Source organism: Nyctereutes procyonoides, unplaced genomic scaffold (assembly GCF_905146905.1).
Source record: "Nyctereutes procyonoides isolate TBG_1078 unplaced genomic scaffold, NYPRO_anot_genome, whole genome shotgun sequence".
In the NCBI taxonomy this organism is placed as follows: Eukaryota; Metazoa; Chordata; class Mammalia; order Carnivora; family Canidae; genus Nyctereutes; species Nyctereutes procyonoides.
Genome location: NW_026575131.1, coordinates 36,156,708 through 36,163,887, shown reverse-complemented (window position 1 = coordinate 36,163,887; position 7,180 = coordinate 36,156,708).

Genomic DNA, 7,180 nt, shown 5'->3' with positions numbered 1-7,180 from the left:
TGAAAAATCTACATTGAAAAATCACATTTAATGGTGAAAGAATGCTTTCCTCCTAACATGAGGACCAAAGCAATAATATCTGTTGTCATCTTTTTTATTCAACATTATATTATTATTCAAAATTATATTGGAGGTTCTAGCCAGTGAAATCAGCCAAGAGAAAGAAAAAAAAGGCATGCAGATTAGAAAGGAAAAAGTAAAATTGTTTTTATCGATGGATGATATGACCCTGTATTTAGGATATTCTAAATAATCTGTACATACACCACACACACACACACACACACACACACACACACATGCACACACTCTTAGCACTAATAAACAAGTATAGCAGGATTGCAGGACACAAATCAATATACAGAAATCAAATGTATTTGTGTATATAAACAAGCAATTAGTAATACAAAAATGAAATTAAGAATATAATTCCATTCACAATAGTATAAAAATATTAAAATGCTTAGGAATAAATTTTTAAAAAGGAATTCAAGAGTTGTATGCTGAAAATAACAAAACTTTGCTGAAGAAAATTAAAGAAGACTTAAGTAAATGGAGAGGCATTTCATGTCCACGGATTGGAAGGCACATTATTGTTAAGATGTCAGTTATCTCTAAATTGACCTGTAGATACAGTGCAATTCTTTTTTTTAAATTTTATTTATTTACGGTAGTCATACAGAGAGAGAGAGAGAGGCAGAGACACAGGCAGAGGGAGAAGCAGGCTCCATGCACCGGGAGCCTGACGTGGGATTCGATCCCGGGTCTCCAGGATCGCGCCCTGGGCCAAAGGCAGGCGCCAAACCACTGCGCCACCCAGGGATCCCAGATACAGTGCAATTCTTGTAAAAATCCCAGCATATCTTTTTGGGGCAAAATTGACAAAGGCATCCTAAACTTTATATGGAAATACTTAGACTAGCCAAAGCAATTTTGAATAAGGATGAAATTGGAGGATTTTCATTTCCTGATTTCAAAACTTACCATTTAGCTGCAGTTATCAATATACTGTGCTATTATCACAAGGATAAATATATAAAACAAAGGAATAGAATTGAGAGTCCAGAAATTAATCTTTGTATCTATAGTCAATTGATTTTTAAAAAAAACAAATACCAAGGTAATTAACTGAGGAATGGATAATATATTAACAAAAGGTTCTAGGATGATAGATATCCATATGCAAGAGAGAAGCTTAGACTCTCACCTCATACCATACACAAAAATTAACTTAAAATTTATTATAGACTTAAATGTAAGAGATAAAACAATAAAACTCTTAGAAAAAAAACGTTCAAGAGGATCATTGAGACTATGAATTAGACAAAGATTTCTTAGGTACAATACAAAGAAAGCATAATTAGTAAAAGGAAAAAGTGATAATTTCGATTTCATCAAAATTCAAAATCTTTGCCCTTCAAAAGATACCATTATGAAAATCAAAAGACAGGAATTAGACTGGGAGAGAATATTGGCAAAACACATATCCAATCAAGGACTTGTATTAAAAGTTTATAAACATAAAAGCCCAATTGAATTGTAGGATAAATAACCAAATCAAAAAAGAAAGGGCAAAGGATGAAAGTGGGCATTACACACACACACACACACACACACACACACACACACACAAATGAATGGCTAAGAAGTATATGAAAGGATACTCAACATGATTAGTCATTAGGGAAATGCAAATAAAAACCACAGTGAGATCCCATTTCACACTCATTAGAACAGCTGTAAGAAAGAAGACAGTAACACATATTGATAAAGATGTGGAGAAACAGGAACTCTCTCATACACTACTGATGGAAATGTAAAATAGTACAGTCACTTTGAAAACATTTTGACAGTTTCAAAAAGATAAACATAAAACCACTATAGAGTATGCAATTCCACTCTTTGGTAGAAAGAAAGGAAAAGGAAAATGAAAACATAAGTCCACATAAAGACTTATGCACAAATGTTCATAACTGCATTATTTATAATAGCCCTAAACTGGAGCAACCAAAACATCCATCAGCTGGAAAGTGGGTAGACAAAGAAAACCAAAAATGAAAAACACGGATAAACATACACACACACACAGTGGAATACTGTTCAGCAATAAAAACCAATGAACTACTGACATATGCCACTTGTAAGTGAACCTCAAAAACATTATGCCAAGTGAAAGAAGCCAGACACCGGAGACCACATATGGTATGATTTCATTTATATGAAATGCTCAGAAATACAGAAACAGAAAGTAGATTAGTGGTTGCCTGTGGCTCGGGATATAAACAAGGATTAACTACAAATGGGCAGGAGGGATCTTACTGGGAGAACGAAAATGTTCTGGAATATTATGAAGATGGTTGTACCACTTTGTAAAGTTAGCTAAAAATTATTGAATTGTACACTTGAATGGAGAGAATTTTATATGTGAAATATACCTCAATAAAGTTGTAAGAAAAAGGATGTGACTTTGGGCAGGAGAATAACTTCTCTATGATTTTTAGCCTTCCATCTGTAAAATGAAAACAATGAGAGTACTGAGCTTGTAGATCATTGGACAGATCTAGTGAGAAAATATAAATGTAATGTTTAAAGTTAGAGTGCCTGGCATATAGTAAACACTCATTTAAATATCAGTTTCTATGATTATTTTGAAACATCAGAACAGGGGTCTGAAAGAATAAGAGGTTTGTTTCTTTTATAGATGATACTGGTATATTAAAAACCACTTGAAAAGACATGCAGGAAACTTAAATGCCTATTACTAAGTGAAAGAAGCCAATCTGCAAAGACTACATACTGTATAATTCCAACCACATGACATTCTGGAAAAGGCAAACTATAGAAAGATCAGTGGTTGCTGGGGGATGGGGTAGAGAAAAAGGGGATGAATTAGTGGACCACAGAGGATTTTTGGGGGGACAGTGAAAACACTCTCTATGATATAATGATGGATATGTGTCCTACATCTGTCCAAACCTATGGAATGTACAACACCAAGAGTGAACCATAATGTGAACTATGGGTTTTGGGTGAATATGATGTCAGTGCAGGTTCATCAGGTGTAACAACTGTACCACTCTGCTGGGGATGTGGATGGTAGGGAGACTGTGCATCTGTGTGTAGGGCAAAGGTATGTGGGACTTTTATACTTTCCTCTCAGTTTTGCTGTGAGCCTAAACCTATTCTTAAAGAGTAAAGTTTTAATAATAAAAAACAACCCCCCAAATCCCACTTATCTTATTTTCTGACACTAAACTCTCAATCTGTAGCACAGAAACACTGGTAGGAGAGAAACAAATACTTATGGAAATATAAAATTTGGCTTCCCAGATCAAATTGGCAAAAAATTCAGTTTCAGGAATAATGACACCAGAAAGTTTTATCATTTCCTTTTTTTTCTTTTTAAAGATTGTATTTATTTACTCATGAGAGACACAGAGAGAGAGAGAGGCAGAGACACAGGTAGAGGGACAAGCAGGGTCCGTGCAGGGAGCCCGATGTGGGACTCGATCCTGGGTCACCAGGATCATGCCCTGGGCTGAAAGCGGCACTAAACCGCTGAGCCACCTGGGCTGCCCAGTTTCATCATTTTTAATTTTCGTTGATGAAATTCCAACTTAGGTAAAGTGAAAGATTTTGTTAGCTAAAGCAAACTTCAATCAAGGCCCAGTAAATGTTTTTGTTTTTGTCTAAAACACTGAAGTATGCAAAACATTCATATGGTTCCTGAGCCCAAAACTACCCAATAAAGTAGTTCTAGAAATCTACCTTCTATCCTCACACCCATTTACTCTACTTTGTCTCCTTCTTCCCTCTTTAGGTAATCATTAAAAAAATTTTTTTGATTATTTCATTTCAATTATTTATTTTCACTTCAATTATGTCATTTTTTTGAAAATATAAGCTAACATATATATTTTATTTTTTTCCCTCCTCCTTTCTCACCCAAAGATACCATACTATAAATCTGTCCCTTACTCCTTTTTGTCCTTCTTAACAAGATATCCTAATGATTATACTATGGGAGGAGACACGGCGCCCATTCCTTCGTCGCTAACATAGTCCTCCATGGGATAGATGCACCATGGTTTATTTGGCCAGTTTCTTGGTTGTGATCATTTGGATTGTTTCCAGGCTTTTGCTATTATACATAATGCTGCAATGCATAGCCTTGAAGTTGCAGTAAATTTAAGGTGTAAACTACAAACATCCCTTGGCATCTGAATATATTTGTCCTTTGGCAAGCCAAACCGGCTATAGCTTATATAACAGACCCAGTACTGTTTGTGAAGAAATTCCACTTGGGGTACATATTGGTTTGAATCACTTTGAAATTATTCATTATTCTAAGCTCCTAAAATATTTTGGGTACGAGTCGGTGATAGAAAATGCCATTTCTTATTAACCATCATAGGCAAATACTGCATTGTTTAATACCTACAACCAAATTGCTTGGCCATCTTTAATCAATATTTCTGGGAATGTCCATTCTATTGTACTAGTTATCAACTCTGTGAACCATTTTTTACTTGCTAAAGTGTGGAAATTTGGGGGTCTAGCAAAATTGATCAGGTCAAGTGTCAAGTATTTGGAGTTCGACAGAGTTTTAGATATATTTTGCCAAGAACTTCAAATATCTTGAGTCTTTTACAAATACTTGTGTTTTTAACTTTTATTGATTTTTTTAAAAAATAAGCTATCTGTGATCCCTGGAGAAAAATTAGGAAGTTCAGATGAGCAGAATCATAAGAAAACTACCTATAATCCCAACCCCCAGAAATAACCAATATTAGCATTTGGATATCTTTGTAGATTTTTTTTTTAGTAAGTGTAAACAGCCTCCCTCCCCTAACATACATGTATATGTAATTTCTTCATCTCTTATGCTCTATGTAGTTCAAGGAAATTTCAACTTTTCTATTTATTAGGTATTGTCTTTTAACTTTGCTGTTTGCTTTGCATGACATATAGATGTTTTTTCTGTTTTTCCGTCAAAGTTAGCTATTTTTCTAATTGAATTTAAATTAAAAGAAAAACAAAGTTAGCCATTTTGCATTCCTTTCTATAGTGTTTACCTTAGAAACAGAAAATCAAGTTTTTTTTTTTTTGTTTGTTTGTTTTTTTTGTTTTTTCTGGATAAAAGTCTGCAAGATTGGTTTCCATGGTGTTTCAAGTTCTTGAACTGCCCTCTGTGTGTTTGCCCAGGGCAGTTTACTGACTCCTAAAGAGACATAAGTATATGATACAAGGTGGAGCCCTGTCCTTGGAGAGACCAGTTATGAGAAATGAAAGTCAAGCAGATGCTCCTTGATCATTATTCTGCTATTCAAAATATTTGTCGGGGGAAAAAAATAATTCTTGCAAGCACTTTCTGTGATCATGATAGCTTTATATCTTGTTCTGACTACTGACATTGCATATCTAAAACCTGAAAAATTTAGGGTGCCTAGGTGGCTCAGTTGGCTAAGCCAGACTCAGGTCATGATCCCAGAATCCCAGGATCGAGCTCCACATCAGACTCCTGGCTCAGCAGGCAGTATGCTTCTCCCGCTGCCCTCACCCTGCTCATGCTATCTCTCTCTCAAATAAATAAAATTTTTTTAAAATCTGAAAAATTTAGATATCTGGATGTTTCGGCATCATGTATCAAAAATAATTTGTGATAAGGAACTGAATTTAAAAGTTTCTATGTGGATGTATTTTGACATTTTGTACTTTAGAGTTGTGTAACTGGGGTGAAGGTGGAGGATTGTTTCCTGCTTTGGGTCATTGAAATCAAAGGTCACACAAAAATAACTTAATATTGTCTTTTCTTTCTTTTCTTTTCTTTTTCTTTTTTTAGAGAGAGAGAAAGAAGGACAAAAGAAAGATAAAACTACTGGATTATTTATTCAACAGGTGAAAATAGAAAATTTCATTGAAAGTAAGTTAAAATTTTAAATATGCCTTTATGTCATGTTATAGTTAGGTAAGCAGGTGGTAAAAACAGTGGTGGGATAAAAGTAGTCTGAAGTGGAGAACAGACAAGGAGAGAAGGAAGAAGAACCAAAAGGAGGAGGCAAAGGTGAAGAAGACAGATTAGAGGGGCAGAAGGTAGGGAGACATAGTCTAAACATCATGCCCCAAAGCAAGAGAGGAGCACCTGCAAAGCAGAAGACATTGGTTGTGAAAGTCAGTTTGAGGGCTATTGGGAAGTATCTATCAAAAATCTGCATTCCTAATTCTTCGACCCAGCAGTAGTACTTCTGGGTATCTCTACTCCAGAAATACCCCTACAAGGTTGTTTATGGCAGCGTACTTACAAAAGCAAAAAACTGTAACAGCAAAAAATGATACACAAAATGTGGCACAGTGGGGAAATGTTTAAATAGATACAAGACATTTATTCAGTGAAATTCTAGGCAGTCTTTAAAAAGAATAAGGAGTGTTTTGTATACTGATGTGGAAAGATAAGCACACTGATCAAGCAAAAACAGCGTGTCACAGATCATGTTTCATGCGATTCCAATGTTGTAAAAACAAACAGTGTGTGTATGAGTATACATCGAAACACAATCTAGATGCTAAACTATTGATAGTTTTTGATAGGAAAGTTTGAATTTTGCAATGATATTTATCAGTCTCCAAGAAGATGAAAATGAGAGAGTAAGTCATGTGACTGGATGTATCAAGAAGAGATTTTGCTTGGATAGAGTTGTTCTCTGAGTTCCAGCAGGAGCCCAGAAAGATCCAGTTGAGGACTGAGCAAAATCTGCAGCTGTTTCCTTTCTCATGGACACCATAAAGCCCACTGGACAGACAGCCTAGGCCTATGTAATTCTGTTCTTGGATATTAACAGACTATTTTCACTACGATCGTGGGATTTGGGGGTGAGTCTCTGAAGGAAAGGAGATTTCCTCATCTATCATTAGAGGATAATAATAATCCTTGCCTTAAAGGATTATTTTGAGTGTTATATGTCGTAATGTATTAAAAAATGCCTAGCTCAGTGCCTGGGACATGGTCAGGGTTCTTAAATGGAAGCCACTGCTGCTATTAATATTTTAGAAAGATTCAGGATCAAATCCCCATTTTTCTAAGCCTATGTTTTCTTTATTTATGCTTCCCACCTTGTAGCATTCGAAAGCAATTTGATAGATGGAATTGGAAGTAGACAAAATTATCTAAGATTTTAAGCTA